The sequence below is a fragment of the Dendrobates tinctorius genome, unplaced genomic scaffold (genome assembly GCF_039654945.1).
Source record: "Dendrobates tinctorius isolate UK_male_01 unplaced genomic scaffold, ASM3965494v1 ptg000040l, whole genome shotgun sequence".
Classification (NCBI taxonomy): Eukaryota; Metazoa; Chordata; class Amphibia; order Anura; family Dendrobatidae; genus Dendrobates; species Dendrobates tinctorius.
Genome location: NW_027361708.1, coordinates 35,144,892 through 35,163,796, shown reverse-complemented (window position 1 = coordinate 35,163,796; position 18,905 = coordinate 35,144,892). Strand labels below are relative to the sequence as shown.

General features: G+C 44.5%; 2 protein-coding genes across 3 annotated transcripts in view; one reads left to right on the top strand and one right to left on the bottom strand.

The window, feature by feature from the left end:
* The window catches only part of CDH23 (cadherin related 23), a 1,761,581-nt gene that overhangs the window by 228,443 nt on the left and 1,514,233 nt on the right, over positions 1-18,905 (bottom strand). The window lies entirely within an intron of this gene.
* The window catches only part of VSIR (V-set immunoregulatory receptor), a 93,736-nt gene that overhangs the window by 30,580 nt on the left and 44,251 nt on the right, over positions 1-18,905 (top strand). The gene's annotated exons all lie outside the window — the stretch shown is intronic.

Here is an 18,905-nt window from a genome sequence, read left to right as displayed (position 1 = left end):
TACCTCCGACCGCTCCCCCGCTGATTATCGCTGATCGCGCGAGAACGTCCTGGACCATTTCTCGTCGTCAGCTTCCTGCTGTGGAGACGAACGACGCGTGGACGCGGGTGGGAGGACGTCAGGATCGCCTCGTCTGACAGGTAAGTAGCGACCCCCGACCGCTGATATGTCGCTGGTGAGATCTGCCTGTGTGGCAGCTCACTAGCGACCACTTAGCGATGCACCAGCGATCCTGACCGCGTCATATCACTGGTACATCGCTAAGTGTGACAGTACCTTAAGACGATATCAAAGTCAAAATAAACCTCAGATAGAACACACATACATTGTGATGCCTATAGTAAAGCCTGAGGGACGCCACATGGCACCAGGATTCCAAAACCTTCAAAGATAGTACATCTGGGTTATATCCCAAAACAGCACTGGAGCTATGGTCTCCTGTTATGTCATGTGCATCAAAACCGAGGATTAATTACATGGTCTTATGTTCACAATTCACATAGAATTGTGTTAGGCATCGGGTTCCTGTCGCTGCACAGCGGGAATCCCGAGCCTTGCTTCCAGCGGTCTCCCATTCCTCTCCAGCCGCAGAGGAGGTTGCTCAGCAGACTCGTCGGTCCCGGCGCTCTGCCCAGACTAGCTCCATGGGTTTGGTTGCTGCTGCCACCTCTGGCCCAACAATAGCAACGCATGCTGGTCAGTAGCGAGTCTCTCCAGGGACTAAGTCCTCCTGTCAATCCACTGAGCATGCCCATGGAGTGATCTCCCATTGGAGAATGAAGGTCACGTGCTCAGGTCCTGCTCCTGTTTGGATTAGCCCATCCGAGAAGCCAGGAAGGTCCCGGACGCTCGCAGCTATAAAAGGTTTGCATGGCTGCTCGGCCATGCGCTAGGATAGACTGTATTTTCAGAATATAAGGAGTGAGTGATGAATGCACGTATGAATGTCTCTGGTGACTGACTCATTATGTAACCCCTACCCATGGTACGCATGTGTTGTGCAGCCTAGCCTGCTAGTGCCCAGGCTTAGGCGTAGGTAGGTCAGAGTCTGAGTCAGGCATTAGGCATCATCAGTGACTCGGCACGCCTCAGTGCAAGTGCTCCACACTCCATAGTCAGTGTCTTTAGCGGCATTCGTGGCAGCGACGCCGCGCGCTCAGTGGGCCTAGAGGGACTCTAACCCTGTGTCCTTTGGGGTAGAGTTCTGTGGCCGCTTTCTGTGCGCTCATTGGCTGGGCTCTGTGAGCTAAACAGGCTCTGGCATGTATGTTCTGTGGTAGTGCGGCTCTGTGAGTTAACAGAGTTCGCTCCTGTTCACACTGGGTGACGTAACCCACGTGTGACCTTTCCACACCGCTTTATACTTCCGCCTTTACCTAGCAGCAGTGTACCACCTCTGCACGGTGGACCGCGGGCTGCGAACGCACCCACAATTATTTTATAATTTGGTGCGTTTTGCCAGCCCTAACAGAATTGTGTCGCTTGGAGAATGAACATGTGGAGGTGAACTATAACATCAGCAGTCAGTCCATTAACATGGTGCAATGTAAAGGGAACCTGGTCAAGCAATTCATGCTGCCCCAGGAAGTCTGTCTCTGATTCATGATGCCCTTGGTTCAAGCAGCATGAATTGCCCAAATGGTTTCCCACAAAGGGAAGCAATGATCAAATAATGACCTATTGTTTAAATATTATGTTTGTGTTAAATGTATTTATTTTTGGAAATGTTTTTTTTTCTCCATATAACAATATGTATTAAAAATAAAAATCTATCTTTTGTATTGAAGCATCTAATGAGCATGTGCAAAGTTCAAGGTTAGGGGAGAGAGAACTGTGACATCGCCTAATGTGATTTTTCAAACCTGCATTATCGGCTCTGTATAGAAGTGCTACCTGCCATTGTAATCCTGCCTGTGATAAGATTTCTTGCTGAAAAGTCTTTTTGAAAAGATAGGAATCTAACAGTATAAAGCAGCCAAGTGTGAAAATTGCAAGGTCTCTGAATTTATTTTTTAATAATGAGCGTAATATTAAAAAAAATAATTTCCAAAAATAATTACATGCAAAACAAAGAAACAGAATTTTAAACAATAGTTAATTTTCTGATAGCTTCCCTTTGAACAGTATGTCACCTTTTGATCTTTTTTCAGACTTTTATTGTTCATTTATCATGTCAGGAGTTAGAAACGCACCATCAGGCCCCTGAATGTTGTACTTGCATTCTGTTTCTGGACCAGGTACCAGCTGTTTTAATGTACAATCCAATTAAACAAATGATGTCTTGTTTACCACTCATAGAAGGCACATACTAAATGATTGAGCTGAGATGTCAGAAACCACATGAGGTTTTGTACAACTTTTAGGCAAGTTTACCTTGTAAGTTTCCTGTGCAGCCACTTTAATAGTATGCGGTTACTTCCTCAGCACACGGTACCAGATATACTTTCATAAAGGTCTCCTGAGACTTGTCTCATTGTATTGCTTAGGACTCTCATGCTGTTCATTGAAATGAAACATTTCACACCAGGCTTTATAATTGTAAAAAAATTATTGACTGGAGTCAGCAGAAAATGGTATCTTTGCACTACATGAGTTGCTGGGTGCAACCTTAAGAGGTGTAGGGGAAAATCTTGGGATAAAGCAAAGTTGTTATGCTTCTCTAAATATCCTGTGTCCTTATTGGGGACACCAGATAGCCTATGTCTATTTGGTTCCTATTGATTTTACCTGTTTAGTTGCATCTTTTATATATTTTTCTTGCCTGTATATCTGGTTCACTCTGGACATTCCTTCCTTTTTTGATCCATGATGTTCATTTTGTCTTTGACAATAATGGGGTCTTATTATTTATTTTTGGGGGGGGGAATAAAGTGCACACTAATATTGGATATACAGTATGTGCACTGAGCCTTTGCCGTTATCACTCTATATACTGTAGTGCAGAGCGGTTGGTGCAGTGTGACAGATAGGCAGTGACCACAAGAAAGTTCAAAAACAAAGTCTCGTTAATGTTTAGCGTACTCACAAAATGGAAAACAAAAGGGTATCCTCTGGATCGCAGCCGGGAAACAGGATAGTCCGTATCTGAGACTGGTTGCCGTTGGCAACTGCACTGCCGTGTACACTGAGGTGTGCCAGGCCTTTTGGCTCCTTGTTGCTTCACACAGGCTGAAGCTTTGCAGAGCCTTCTGCTCTGCAAGGTTGCAAACCAAGACCAACACTTTTATTTTGCACTGCAATTACAGCTATATCTGTAACTGCAGTGCACTCCCGAGGCCTCCATATGTTTCTGTGCGCATCCTGGGGGATACATAGTGACTCTCGCATATAACACTGGTCACTGCCTCTCAATACATATTACATAACGTTTATGGTACTTTAAATTAATGGATTCATATCGTGGTTTACCAACACAAACAGAGATTGACTAGTATCTCCTGTTTTGGAGGCTTTTTTAGTTCAGTTTTTAACACCAATACTCCTTCCACCTTTAAAGGTGTTTGACATGTACCAGAGCCTAGCATATGGAGGTCATTGCTTGTAAAATGAATACCAAATTCTTTATATTTTTTGTATATTTTTTTTTAATCAAAATAAATGTGCATTAACACATGACTTGCATTAACAAGCCATACCTTTACTCCCCATTCCTTGACTTCATATGAAAATTACCCTCCTTTGAGCTTCAGTCTCTCCTGTGAGTATGAGACAATATCACTGAGAGACGTTAGCACCTTCTGGTAGCACTAATTATGTACGGCTATTCTGCCACTGATGTACGCAGGTGAGATGTATTTCAGGGATGTGAGCATGGATTTCTGTACAAGCAATGGTAAATGAGTTACTTGCCATCGTCTCCTCTTCTTTCTTGCCTGACCAGCTGCATGTAGATGGTCCAGGAAGGAAGATGCAGTTGACGAACGTTTAAAGTAGTTTATTCACTGAACCTTGATAAATGATGTCAGAAAAGAAGAAGGGTTGAGGTAGAAGATGAAGGATCTTCTCTTCAGCTCTGATGCACGATTCTACCAAGATGGCAGTGACCAGGAAGAAAGGATGTGAGGAAAGAAAATAGGAGGAGTTGCAGAGAGAGAGGCATGATGGGAATTTACAGCTTCAGATACATGAAAACATATTATAACAACGACCAGTAGATGGCAGCAAAAGACAACAAACTCTGCATGCAGCATACAATTACAGAATGAATAACACATATTACAGTACTAGATGGGGGCCCGATGCGATAGGCAGTTGTATCACAATGGGGGCAGGCTTCGCAGCATTGAGAATCTCTCCCCCCATGTGCTCACCCACCTATCCACTTTCTCTTTCCCCATGTGCTGACTTCTCCCGTCTGTGCTCTCTTCTTTGACCTGTCTACCCCATGTGCTATCCCCCTTGTCTGCTGTCTCTCTCCTTCCTGTGCTGTGTTCTCCCCTCATGTGCTGTCTTGTTTTAGCTGTCTCCCCCCTGTGCTCTGTCTCTCTCACCCCTGCGTCTGACCGAGTACAGTCCATACTACAGCTCCTGGGCAAGGGATGAAGCAAAAGACAATACTGACATTACAGCAGGAGATCGCAGAGGATACATTCTGTGAGGTAAAATATTGTTTAACAACAGTCAATGAAATATTTTACCTCACAAAATGAATCCTCTGTGATCCCCTGCTGTAATGTCAGTATTGTCTTTTGCTTCCTCCCCTGCCCAGGAGATGTGGTATGCTCCATACATGGTCAGACACAGACAATTTTTAAAATGATCTTTTGTTCGTGGGAAAACCCCTTTAATGTGACCGGCTTCCTCTGCCGCCGGGATCAGCCGACTGATTAACGGAATTCGCACAGACACAGTGCGACGGTGTTCCGCTGGTGGTACCGCTCAAAAGACTGAGTGTGAGTGTGACTGAGTGTGAATATGTGTATGGTGTGTACGGCTTATAGAGTGTGTGTGTGGTGCGACGGTGTTCCGCTGGTGGTACAGTGCAATAGGTTGGTACCAGCAGCAGTTTCCATATTGAGACACCCATCACTTGGAATTCTGGGATACAGTGACATCTTGTCAGAACAGGAAATGAAAACATTACAAGGCAATTATATAAATAGATATTATATAGTTGGAAGCTCTAAAGAGGATGGCAGGACAGCACAACGACATTGTCCCAAGGGACACCAAAGGCTATGTTCAGATGCATCATTTTCTTCTGTGGTCAAAACCTGCTCTCTTTGTGGTAATAATGCAAGTTTTGCCGCATTTTTTTGGGTGTGGATTACACGTGTGATTTGTCTACAGTACATGTTTAATAATGTTAGCTTTAGTCACCAAAAACGCGGCAAAAATAAGTTTGTGTTCTTTGCAGCATTTTTGTACTTTCTCATTGTTTTCTGTGGTGAAGAAATGCTGCAAAAGTGCTGGAAGAATTGACATGATGCCGATTTAAAAAATGGTGCAATGCTCAAATTCAATCAGTATGTCATTCTCCGTATTTTTGCAGCATTTTTTCATCCATAGGAAGCGATGAGAAAGTGCAATAAAACCAGTAAATGGGTTATGCTGCATTTTTACAGTTTTTGCTGCATTTTTGGTGAACAAAACTAATTTTATTAATCATGTACTATAGACAAATCATGTGTAATCTGTGGCAAAACATGCATTTTAAATGCATTTTTACTGATATGAGGCCAGGTTTTGGCTGCACAAAAAAGGGGGAAAGATGTGTGCCTAAAATGCAGATTGTTTCTAAAGAAAAAAAAAAAACAGCAAAAGAAAACACTGTAAAAGCTCTTCAAGTGGACATAAGGAGTATACAAGACTTTCAGACACTTCGTGGGGGAAGGGAGTGTCTGGCAATAAAAAGGTTTGTTTTGTAAGTTTTCAGTAGGATCTTTTTAACCCTTTAGTGAGAGAGCCATTTTGCAGATTCATGACCAGGCCAATTTTTACAATTCTGACCACTGTCATTTTATGAGGTTATAACTCTGGAACGCTTTAAAGGATCCTGCTGATTCTGAGATTGTTTTTTCGTGACATATTGTTCTTCATGTAAGTGGTAACATTTCTTCGTTATGACTTGTGTTTATTTATGAAAAAAACAGAAATATGGTGAAAATTTTGAAAATTTTGCAATTTTAAAACTTTACATTTTTATGCCCTTAAATCAGAGAGATATGTCACACAAATTTCTTAATAACATTTCCCACATGTCTACTTCATGTCAGCACAATTGTGGAAGCAACATTTTTTTTTGTTAGGAAGTTATCAGGGTTAAAAGTTGACCAGCGATTTCTCATTTTTCCAACATAATTTACAAAAGCATTTTTTTTAGGGACGACATCACATTTAAAGTCATTTTGAGGGGTGTACATGACATAAAATACCCAAAAGTGGCACCATTCTAAAAACTAGACCCCTCAAGGTGCTCAAAGCTACATTCAAGAAGTTTATTAACCCTTTACGTGCTTCACAGGAACTAAAGCAATGTGGAAGGAAAAAAATTAACATTTAACTTTTTTTGCAAAAAATTTACTTCAGAACCAATTTTTTTTTATTTTCACAAGTGTTAAAAGAGAAAGTCAGCCACAAAATTTGTTGTACAATTTCTCCTGAATACGCCAATACCCCATATGTGGGGTAAACCACTTTTTCAGCACACGGCAGAGCTCGCAAGGGATGGAGCGCCGTTTGACTTTTTCAACGCAGAATTGGCTGGAATTGAGATCGGATACCATGTTGCGTTCGGAGAGCTCTTAATGTGCCTAAGCAGTGGAAACCTCCAACAAGTGACCCCATTTTGGAGACTAGACCCCTTAAGGAACTTATCTAGATGTGTGGTGAGCACTTTGAACCTTCAAGTGCTTCACAGAAGTTTATAACGTAGAGGCGTGAAAATAAAAAATAATTTTTTTTCCACAAAAATGATCTTTGCACCCCCAAATTTTTATTTTTACAAGGGTAACAGGAGAAATCATACCCCCACAGTTGTGCGATTTGCCTGATTAAGCTGATACCCCATATGTGGGGGGCAACCACTGTTTGGGCGCATGGGAGAGCTTGTAAGGGAAGGAGTGCCATTTTGGAATGCAGACTTTGATGGAATGGTCTGCAGGAGTCATGTTGCGTTTGCAGAGCCCCTGATGGGCCTAAACAGTGGAAACCCCCCACAAATGACCCCATTTTGGAAATTAGACCCCCCAAGGAGCTTATCTAGATGTGTGGTGAGCACTTTGAACCTCCAAGCGCTTCACAGAAGTTTATAAACACAGCTGTGAAAATAGTCTTTTTTTTTTCCACAAAAGTGATTGTTTAGACCCCAATTTTTAGACCCCCAAAGTAGGTAAATAGTGGAAACCCCTCAATTCTTGTTCCACCCCTAACCCCAACACACCCCTAAACCTAATCCCCACCCTAACCCTAATCCCAACCCTAATCCCTAATCATAATTCTAACCCTAATCCTAGTTCACCCTAACCCTAGCCCTAACCCTAGCCCTAACCCTGGCCCTAACGGAAAACTGAAAAAAAAATATTTTCTTTATTTCGTTATGTTGGCCTAACTAAGGGGGTGATAAACAGGGGGGTTATGTACTACTTTTTTTATTTTGATCACTATGATAGTTTATGATAGTGATCAAAATGAATGAAAGGAATCTGTTATGAATGGGTCACCGAGGAGGAACAACAAAAAGCTAAGTCCAAGAAAACCAGAGAGGTTGGTAACTATGCAGATTGCAGATCCCAGATCTTAACCACACAACTAACAGTAGCAGTGGAGCGTTCCTAAGATGTTCCTAGACGCCTCGTCACCACCGGAGGACTACATAAACCTAAAGCAAGAAAAGGGAAAACTAACTGCTCCAGAGCAGACCCCAAAGGAATAGACAGCCCTCACACATGTATTGATGGTGAAGCAAGATGAAAACACAAACACAGGTAGGAAAATAGGCTGAGCAAATGATGGGACCCAACTAACTATAAAGAACAGGAAAGGAAAGACACTGTCTGCAATCTGCCAAAAAACCCTACAAAATAATGTCCAACACTTCTGATAACAAAATTATCCCTGAAGTCACTAGACTTCTCCCACTATATCAGCACTATGAAATATTCTGAGACAGAGCAAAAAGAGGCCAATCTAATAAGGGACTAAAAAGCAAATTGGCAAATACAGATAAATAAGAGTGGAAATTCAGCACAGCCCAGCCGGGGCTGGCTGAACACACAAAAAACTGAATAGACCAACAAAATCAAGTGTGAACATTAGCAAAAACACTTAGCTTTGAGAAGGCTGGAACAGAGCTGAAAACAAGACCTGACCAGCCTGAAGCAATCACCAGCACTGACTTAGGGCGTCGTCAGTCTTAAATCCAATCTAAGATTCCTGAGGTCCAATCGTCATCATCACCATCAGGTGGTAGATCTCCACTGACCAAATCAGTCTCACCACCTCCTGTTACCACCAGAGGGAGTCTGGAAGGCGAACTCACCACTGGTGGACCAGAGAATGAACTCACAACAGGAATCTGCCAGCCGGAGCCGGCAGATTCCCGGCGGGCGCACTGCGCATGCGCCCGCCATTTTCTTCCGGATCCAAGATGGCGGCGCCCCCCGGAGGACGCCGGCGGGACTCGGGACCACCGGGAGGGGACCCTGGACCACGGAGAGGTACCTGGGGGGATCGGGGACCCTAGTTCTCTCTCCTCTGATGTGCAATCACATCAGAGGAAAGAGAAATTTAATGCAAAATCGCAGCTTTTTTTTGTGGTCACCGTTATAGGGTTAATAACGGCGATCGCAAAAGCGGGTCGGTAAAAACCGACCGATTCATGTTCTCTGGGGTCGGTAAAAACCGACCGATTCATGTTCCCCCGGCTGCCGAGACCCCGGAGAAAATCTGACACTGGGGGGTGCTATTCACTTTCTCCACAGCGCCGTGAATTAGCGGCGCTGTGGTTTTAATACACTTAGTTACCGCCGTTAAAAGGCGTATCGGCGGTCGCTAAGGGGTTAAATTTCATAATAGTCTTGCAGACGTTGATTTTTTAGATTATCTAGCAACAAGCAAAAATAGACAAAAGCAGATTGTAGTTGTGTCTTCTGTGGTCATCGTCTACTACATTGTAGCAACAGTTTTCCTGCATTAAGGGACTAGGATTAGGAAACATCCTGTATTGCAAACAAGTTCAATATACAAGATGGCCAAAAACAAGGTTAGAGCAGGTCAGCGTGTTCTTTCAATGTTTATTACTACTGTGCATAGTCATCTTAATGGGATATTCCTTGATCCCTGTTTTTCAAGATAAGTTGGTTACTAAGAGGAAGAGACAATTGGGCAAGCTGGCGGTACTTTATTCTTGCTGTCAGATCTTTTTTTCACACGTTGCTTTTTTACTACGTTCTTTTTCTGCAGCCAAAACTTGATCTCCCAGCAGATAAAATAGAGATTTTGCTGCCATTTTTGCAGCATTTTTTTTTCTGCATTGTTCAGGATTCAAAAGTTCAGTTTTTCTTCCACTTTGCAAGCATTAAAAGTATAAGTTGTTAATAATAATCTTTATTTTTATACAGCGCTAACATATTCCGCAGCGCTTTACAGTTTGCACACATTATCATCACTGTCCCCGATGGAGCTCACAATCTAAATAAGCTACCAATGCAAGATGTATGTGAAACCATAAACCTTTTGGGGAAATAAGTCAATTTGATCACATTATTTAGGGTTAAATGTTTTTTCTGTTTGAAAAAATAGTGACTATTCTGAACTGCTGCATTTTCAAAAACGCAGCAGTATTCCAATTCAGCCAGGAAAAAAAAAACAAGCACGTACAAGAGATTTCTCAAAGCTTTGGCTGCTACTGTAAAAAGCAGCTTTTAGGCTACTTTCACACATCAGGTTTTCGGCGTCAGGCGCGATCCGGCGTCGTGCCGGAACGCCGGATCCGGCAAATGTTTAGTAAAACCGGATGTGACGGATCCGGTTTTCTGCCGGATCCGTCTTGTTCTTGACAGACAAAACCGGATCCGTCTCATCCGGTTCATCCGTTTTTCTATCCGTTTTTCGACGGATTACGCCGGATCCGGTTTTTAAAATTGACCCTTGTGGCCTTCCGAACGGGATTGGCTACTGGAAAACTATATATAGCGTGTTCCTACAGCCCTTCTTTGACAGGTTGTCGAGGAGAAAATGCAGGTTGGAGAGAAGAGCAAGTTACTGGCGAAGATGGATGTTGTGATTGGAAATATTTTGAAGAATTTGGCGGATTTTATAGCGGAGGCGAATCGTTTGAGGGTTATTGTTCTGGAGAAGGAGAGAGCAAGACAGCAGCGCATCAGGCATCGTAGACGACGTTTGTGGATCCACCCCATCACAGCCAAGAGAATAACGCGTGGGGTCTATTCTACACTCTGCATGGACCTTCGACGAAACCCGGATAAATTTTTTGGATATGTTCGGATGAAAATGGAGAATTTTGATTACTTGGTGGAGCGCATTGCACACCTCATAAGAAAAGCAGACACCTATTGCCGCTTCTCTGTTTCACCCGCAGAGCGTCTGATGGTGACTTTAAGGTAAGCCACATTTATTGGATGTGATCGCATCAGAGCACACTTTCACTGCAATCTTGTTGGTGGTAGTTTGTACCTCCAAGTGTTATAGCTGAGTTTTGGTATGTAATGCTGTGATTTTAAACTAATTGATTGTTTTTTAATTCCCCACAGATTTCTTGCAACTGGAGAATCCCTTTTGTCACTGCATTTCCAGTACAGACTCAGGATTTCCACCATATCAGGAATAGTGAAGTACACATGCCGTGCACTGTGGGACTCCTTAGCTGAAGAGTTTTTACCAGAGCCCACAACAGAGAGGTGGATTGAAATTGCTGACAAGTTTCAACAGATATGTCAGTTTCCCAACTGCTTGGGCGCTGTGGACGGGAAACATATCCGCATTGTAAAGCCAGCCGGATCGGGATCGGAATATTTCAATTACAAGAAATATTTTTCAATTGTCCTCATGGCCATCGCTGACGCGGAATACAAATTTATTGGTGTGGATATTGGGGCCTATGGCCGCTCCAATGACTCAAGTTTTCAAACTGTCTGCCATGGGGCGTAAACTGTATGGAAACACCTTCCAGTTCCCACCACCTAGACCGCTGCCGCAAACATCTGGTCCACCTATGCCATTTGTCTGTGTAGGGGATGAAGCCTTCCAGCTGTCAGAACACCTTTTGAAACCGTACTCTAGCAGAGGATTGACAAGACCAAAACGCATTTTTAATTACCGCCTCACAAGAGCAAGAAGAATGGTTGAATGTACCTTTGGTATTCTGACAGCCAAATGGCGGGTCCTATTGACTGCGATCAACCTCAAGACAGAAACTGTTGACGAGGTGATCAAAGCTTGCGTGGTACTCCACAATTTTGTTATCTGCAAGGAACCCATTTCCATTGAGGACACCTCTGAAGAAACCACCTTGCAAGATTACCATGACATTACCACTAGAAGTTCTGTGACGGTTTCAGTAATGAGGGACAATTTTGCACTATACTTTATGTCACCTCAAGGCAGAGTACACTGGCAGGATGACAGAGTGTGAAAGATTTGTGCCCTAACCAAACTTGTGTACCTTCTGTACCAACAGTATATACCTTTGCCAACCAAAGTTGGCTATCTTGTCATGGTCTCTATTTTTAGCTTTAGGCCACAGGTGTGTACCTGGTTGTGTTTTATGCAAAGTATTTCACCTTTTAACAAAAGTTGTGTACATTGTTATGAAATCACCAACAATAAACACAACTTTTTAGGTGAAATACTTTGCTTCAAACACAACCAGGAACACAACTGTGGCAAAAAGCTAAAATTTACCCACAGTTATATACCTGGTTTTGAATACCATTTTACCTTTTAAATACCCTTTATTTAACCTTTTTTTTAAACATATTTCGCCGCAGAAAGAAATGACAGACAACCAGTGTAAACAATAATTTAACTTTTATTTAAAATATTTTTTGTTTGTAAACTGTTTTTAAAGTTAAAAAAACTTTTTTAATAAAGGTTTGAAAAAAAACTGGGCATTTTTATTACAAAACACATCATAAATCTGTGTAGTGTGGGGTGGAAATACTGCTGGAGGGGCTGCGGGACACTTCGACACTGGGAGTGTGGAGAGAGGATTGGGATCGTGGTGGGGAAGGAACAGTTAGAGGTGATGGTGTGGAAAAAGCTACAGAATGGGTGGACATGTGGGAGGCAGAAGAGGTGGTGGGCGGTGGAGTGGAGGGTTGGGCAGGGACTGTAGGAGCAGATGATGATGGAAAGTTGTATGGGGAAGGTGTTTGGTACGGGGAAGGTGTTTGGTACGGGGAAGGAGTTTGGTACGGGGAAGGAGTTTGATACGGGGCAGGTTGCTGGAAGTGGGGAGGTTGCTGGTACTGGGGAGGTTGCTGGTACTGGGGAGGTTGCTGGTATGTAATAGGAGGGGGAGGATGGAAAGTGGCTGGAGGGGGTGCAGATGTAATAGGAGGGGGAGGATGGAAAGTGGCTGGAGGGGGTGCATATGTAATAGGAGGGGGAGGATGGAAAGTGGCTGGAGGGGGTGCAGGTGGAGGAACTACAGTGGTGGGAGGTGGAGGTTGGGAGGTAACCTGCTGTAGAGCACCGTGGCACGAATGCATTACATGCATCTGCTGGGTAGGAGATAGTGTTGCCATGCGCTCCACAACAGACCTGAAAAAGGTGTGGTTTGGCGAAGATCTTGCTTCTGAATGCATGGTTTGCAGAAGTGTCTTCACCTCCATGCTGGAGTTGATCTGCTGAAAGCCTGCGGAGATTTGCTCTGACAAGACTTTTAGACAGTTCTGGAAAGATGCATTCAGATGCAAGAACTCTGGCGCATAACTCTTTTCCTGACCCCTCTGCCGCTGCCGCCCAGTACCCGCAGGTGTACTAGAGGTGGCAGGGGCAGAAGGGTGGGGTAAAGGGAAAGCGATCTCCTCACCAGCAGCTTCATGTAATGTAGGCGGCCACGATGCTCCTGTGCTGGTGGATGGGACAGATGGGTCGAATGTGTGGGAAGGTGCAGATGTTCCGGGGCGGTCGAAGTGTCCCTCGGTGCCGGTCTCCTCAGGGATCGCCTCAGAAGGGTCCAATCGTGCAGGCTCCCGAGTGCTGCTCACCGTGCTGTGGAATAAAGAGAAAAAAAAACAATTAAAATAGTGACATGGTATGGCCCTGGCTGAAAAAAAAAAGTTACATCTAAACATTTTTTTGTCACATGTGGTGTGTAATATTTACCTTCTGGTGAGCATTGTCTCCCGGAGGAACGACAGGGCTCGTGCGTACTTGTACTTGCTCCTGCGTCCTCCAGATCCACTCGGGGCCCGCATCTCTTTATTGAACTCCTTCTTGAAATGATCCCTCACAGACCGCCACCACTTCACAATTCTCTCCCCTGAAACGAGAAAGGACAAAGTGGTTAGTATACAACATCAGTGTTTCCCAAACTCCAGTCCTCATGGTCCCCAGGGGTCATGTTTTCAGGATTTCCAAAGTAAATAGAAATCCTGAACACATGATCCGTGGGGACCACGAGGACTGGAGTTCGGGAAACACTGGTTTAAATCAAGCAACCGGTACTGTATATACTTACGCTCTTTAATCTGAGCCCGAGCTTCGAGGTCCTCCCAGCGGTCCACAAGGAGCGAACAGATTTCCTCCCAGAGTCGTCGGGTAACGATCAGGTCAGCGTGGCGGCGGTCAGCCATATTCCAGAGTGGCTCCCTTTCTCTGACGAGATCGATGAGGCGGTCCACATCAATCCCTCCATCCTCACCGTCAGAGTCGGGAGCACGCTGTGAAGGCTGTTAAAGAAAAAGACAAAAATAACATAATTAGCCTCCACAAAAGAAATGAAATAAAAAGTGCAAAAAAACAAAGCAAAAATATTTATACTTACACGCTGGTGACCGTCGCGTTGCTGTCGCCGACGACCCTGGGAGGCACTGCGAGGACCTCTTGGCCGAGCACCAGATTGGGAAGACTAGAGAAGAAAACAAAAAATGTTATGTCTTTGGATGTAGGCATTTGTTTGCTGTGTGTGGTCTGCAGAACATTGTTTTCTATGTGTTGTGTGTAGTGTGATGTTGTGTTTCTGCGTTTGATGCAAAAAAACTTACCAATTGTGAGCCCACTCCAAGTGTCTGTCCACCCCTTCCTTCTTCTTCTGGGAGCTCCTCTTCATCTTGTGATTCCTGTTTTGAAATAAAAGGCAATGAATAGACATATATTACAGAGATGATGGATTTTGGAAATAAAAACTTACCGTCAAACGCTGACGATGCGAGGGAGGGCTCCCAGAAGAAGATGTGCTGTCTTCCTCATGGCCAGACTCCATGGCTGTGGGTGGTGTTTCTGCTGCTGCCATTGCTGCTGCTGCTGCTGCATCTATTGGGCGGCTGTTGAATAAAGAGAAACAAAGGGCCAATGAATATCTTGATATTCCATAGCCCTAGTTTGGAGGAATGGGGGATTTGATAATTACCGTCTCTCATCTGCTGCTGGACTCCCCTCCCGTTGTTCAGCATGCTGCTCCATTTGGGGTGGTGCTGATGGTGCTGCTGCTGCAGATGTCTGTTGCCTTCTCCTGCTCCTGGTTCTTGGCTTGGGTGGCATGTTGGGTGTGGCTGAGGGTCCCACTGTCTTGCTTTTATATATGTCTTGTGGGCAGAGCTACTGAGCATGCTCAGACCAAAGAAACCGGATCCGGCCGCCGGATCCGGCTGTCGCCGGATCAGGCGCATTGAGGCACTCATAGGCTTTCATTGTATGAAAAAGCCGGACACGCCGGATCCGGCGTGTCCGGCTTTTTCGCCGGAGACAAAAAAACGTTACAGTAGCCGTTTTTTCCAGACGCCGGATCGCGTCACATTGCCGGATCCGGCGAAAATCGGATGAAACGCATGGCCATCCGGCTCGATCCAGCTCTAATGCAAGTCAATGGGGGGGAAAACGGATCCGGCATTGCATTTCGCCGGATCCGGTTTTAGTCAAAAGCGCCGGATCGCGCCTGACGCCGAAAACCTGATGTGTGAAAGAGGCCTTAATTTGCATAAAAAGCAGCTAAAAAACAAAGCAGAAATGCAATATGTGAACATTGCCTTGCAATGTTATGTATTAGTTATGGAAACTGTAGAGCTTGCTATCTTGCAGTTTCAAAAAGCTTTGCACTCCTGCCCTCCCTACTCTTCTCCCTCTGTTTGGAGCTTTGAGTTTACTTTCATCACAGAACAATAACTGGTTTAAAGGGAACCAGTCACCAGTTTTTTGGCCTATCAACTAAAAATATCATCTAATAGAGTGTGAGCTATACATTCCCTAACTACTTCTGAAACCCCCTGACTCCCCGTGAAACCCCCTGACTCCACATGAATCCCCCATAAAAAACATTTTGTATTGACCCCGCGCGGTATGGTAATATCCTCTGTTGTGAGTTCATTTTCCCCTCCACCACTGAGGCCCGATGAACTCCCTCTTCTGGTAAAGAAAGGTAGTGAGCCTGATTATCAAGCTCCTGAGACTAATGATGATGACTGGCTGAGTGGAGTTACTGACTGGATATAAGGCTGCCGACGCCCTTCTGCCCTGCGGGTGATTTCTCTGAGGGATTCTTTGAGACCAGTCTGAATTCCTGCTCTTCTAAAGCTAAGTTTTCTGCTCAGCTTTTTGTATTTGTGCTTTGACTTTGTTTTGCTTTGTTTTTCTGGATTTCTGCCATTCCCTGCTGGGGTGAGCTGAATTCCTTTAGCTCTGTCTTCAGAAAATACCTGAGTGCTGATATAGTTTTTGAAGCCTAGCTGCTTCAGGGTCTTTTTCCATATCAGCCTGTTGGCTTATGTCTTTGATAGGGTTTTGGCAGATTGCAGACAGCAACCTTCCTTTCCTGTCCTGTTTAGTTAGCCTGGGCCCCATCGTTTGCTCAGCCTATCTTTCTATCTTTGTGAGTGTTTTTTCATCTTGCTTCACCGTCATTATATGTTGGGGGCTGCCTTTTACTTTGGGGGTCTGCTCTGGGGCAGTTAGATTTCCTTTTCTGTCTTTAGGCTATTTAGCTCTCCGGCTGTGATCGAGGGGTCTAGGGCTCCGTAGGAACCCCCCACGGCTACTGCTAGTTGTGTTGATAGGTTCAGGGGTCTGCAATCTGATAGTTGCCAACTTCTCTGGTTTTCTGGACGTAGCTTCTATTTTTGTGTCTGCCTCCTACGGTGACTCATTCATAACAGAATCACCCGCCATACCACAGATCCTAGGGTACTCAATAGCAGGAAAGAATTGTAAAAAAAAAAAAAAGTGTGTATATTTTTTCCTCTATATCTCTGAGGCCGTAGGGGGAATTTTTTTTTCTCTCAATGGAGATAAAGCAATTGTCTGATCGTGTGGAGCAGCTCGCTGCAGAAGTGCGGGGAATTTCTGCCTACCTTGCTCATTCACATGCTACTGAACCAAAGATTCCTACACCTGATGTATTTTTTGGGGATCGGTCTAAATTTTTGAATTTCAAAAATAATTGTAAATTATTTTTTGCCTTGAAGCCTAAGTCGTCAGGGAGCTCCGCGCAGCAGGTTAAAATTGTCATCTCTTTGCTGCGTGGCGATCCCCAGGATTGGGCGTTTTCTTTGAAACCAGATGATCCTATCCTGACTAATGTGAACGCATTTTTTCAAGCCTTGGGGTTGTTGTATGATGAACCTAATGCTATTGATCAGGCTGAAAAGACCCTGCTGGCATTGAACCAGGGTCGAGATTCTGCAGAATTGTACTGTCAAAAATTCCGAAAGTGGGCAGTACTTACTACCTGGAATGATAATGCCTTGGCTGCTCTCTTTCGGAAGGGTTTGTCAGAAGCCATAAAAGATACTATGGTGGGATTTCCTGTTCCCTCTGGTCTGGACGATTCTATGTCATTAGCCATTCAGGTTGATCGGCGTTTGCGTGAACGCAGGATTGCACGAGAGGTGTTGCCACCAGTTGAACAGGTGTCTGAACCTATGCAATGTGATAGAGTTTTGTCCAGAGAGCAGCGTCAGGAGTTCAGAAGGCGTAATAAGCTGTGTTTTTTCTGTGGAGATGCCTCGCATATTATTTCTGTCTGTCCTAAACGAGAGAAACGCTTTGCACACACATTTTCTGTTGGTGGTGTTCAACCTAAGTTTCTTCTGGCTATTACTCTGATCTGCTCCCTGTCCACATTTTCTGCCAAGGCTTTTGTGGATTCGGGAGCAGTCCTAAACCTAATGGACTTGGATTTTGCTAAACGTTGTGGATTTCCGATGACACCTCTGCAGACGCCTATCCCTTTGAGGGGGATTGATGCTACTCCTTTGGCGAAAAATAAACCTCAGTTTTGGACCCATGTGGTAATGCGGGTCGCCCCAGACCATCAAGAAAATTGCAGACTTTTGGTGTTGCATAATCTGCATGATACCATTGTTCTGGGGTTTCCCTGGTTACAAATTCATAATCCAGTTTTGGATTGGAAATCTGTGTCTGTGGTGAGTTGGGGTTGTCAGTGTGCCTTTAGTGAGGCTCCGGTGTTTTCCACCTCTCCTCAGTCGCATGATGTTCCTGACTATTTGGCGGACTTTTATGATGTATTTAGTGAGAATGAGTCTGCGTCTCTGCCTTCTCATAGGCGTTATGACTGTGCAATTGAACTGAGCCCGGGGTGTAAATTTCCCAAGGGTCGGCTCTTCAATTTATCTGTACCCGAGCACGAGGCTATGCGATCCTATATTAAGGAGGTGTTGGAGAAGGGTCATATTAGACCTTCCTCGTCACCCTTAGGTGCCGTTTTTTTTTTTTGTAGCCAAAAAGCATGGATCATTAAGACCTTGTATTGATTATCGTGCCCTCAACAAAATTACTGTTAAATATCAGTATCCGTTACCCCTGATTTCGGATCTATTCTCTAGAGTTAAAGGTGCTTGCTGGTTTACCAAGCTTGACCTCAGGGGGGCGTATAATCTTATTCGCATTAAGCATGGGGATGAATAGAAGATGGCGTTTAATACTCCGGAGGGACATTTTGAGTACCTGGTGATGCCTTTTGGGCTCACTAATGCCCCTTTTGCGGCAACCTGATGTCTCACTTCCGTTCCAGGTAGAGGTGGATGCTTCTGAGATTGGTGCAGGAGCTGTTTTGTCCCAAAGGGATCCTGTAACATCTAAAATGAATCCCTGTGCTTTCTTTTCCCGAAATTTCTCTCCATTTGAACGTAACTATGATGTGGGGAATCGGGAACTGTTGGCCATGAAATGGGCATTTGAGGAGTGGAGACATTGGTTGGAGGGAGCTAAACATCGTTGTGGTCCTCACTGACCACAAGAATTTGATTTACCTAGAGTCGGCTAAGCGCTTGAATCCTAGACAGGCTAGGTGGGCCTTGTTTTTTACACGTTTTGATTTTGTGGTTTCTTTTCTTCCTGGAACTAAGAATGTCAAGGCAGACGCCCTCTCTAGGAGCTTCTTTGCTGATTTTCCTGTGGTGACCAAGCCTGCTACCACTTAGGAGAAGGGGTAGTTCTTTCTGCCATCTCGCCCGATTTGAGACGTGCTCTGGAAGAGTTCCAGGAGGACAAACCTGAGCGTTGTCCCAGTGGAAAGTTGTATGTTCCTGACCAGTGGAAGAAGAGAGTGATGTCTGAAGTTCATTGCTCTGCTTTGGCTGGTCATCCAGGTATTTTTGGTACTAGAGATCTGGTGAGTCGGTCTTTTTGGTGGCCCTCCTTGTCTCGTGATGTCAGGAATTTTGTGCAGTCCTGTGGGACTTGCTCCCGGTCTAAATCGTGTTCTCGCTCTAGTGGGTTGTTGATGCCTTTGCCTGTCCCCAGGAGGCCATGGACCCATATTTCAA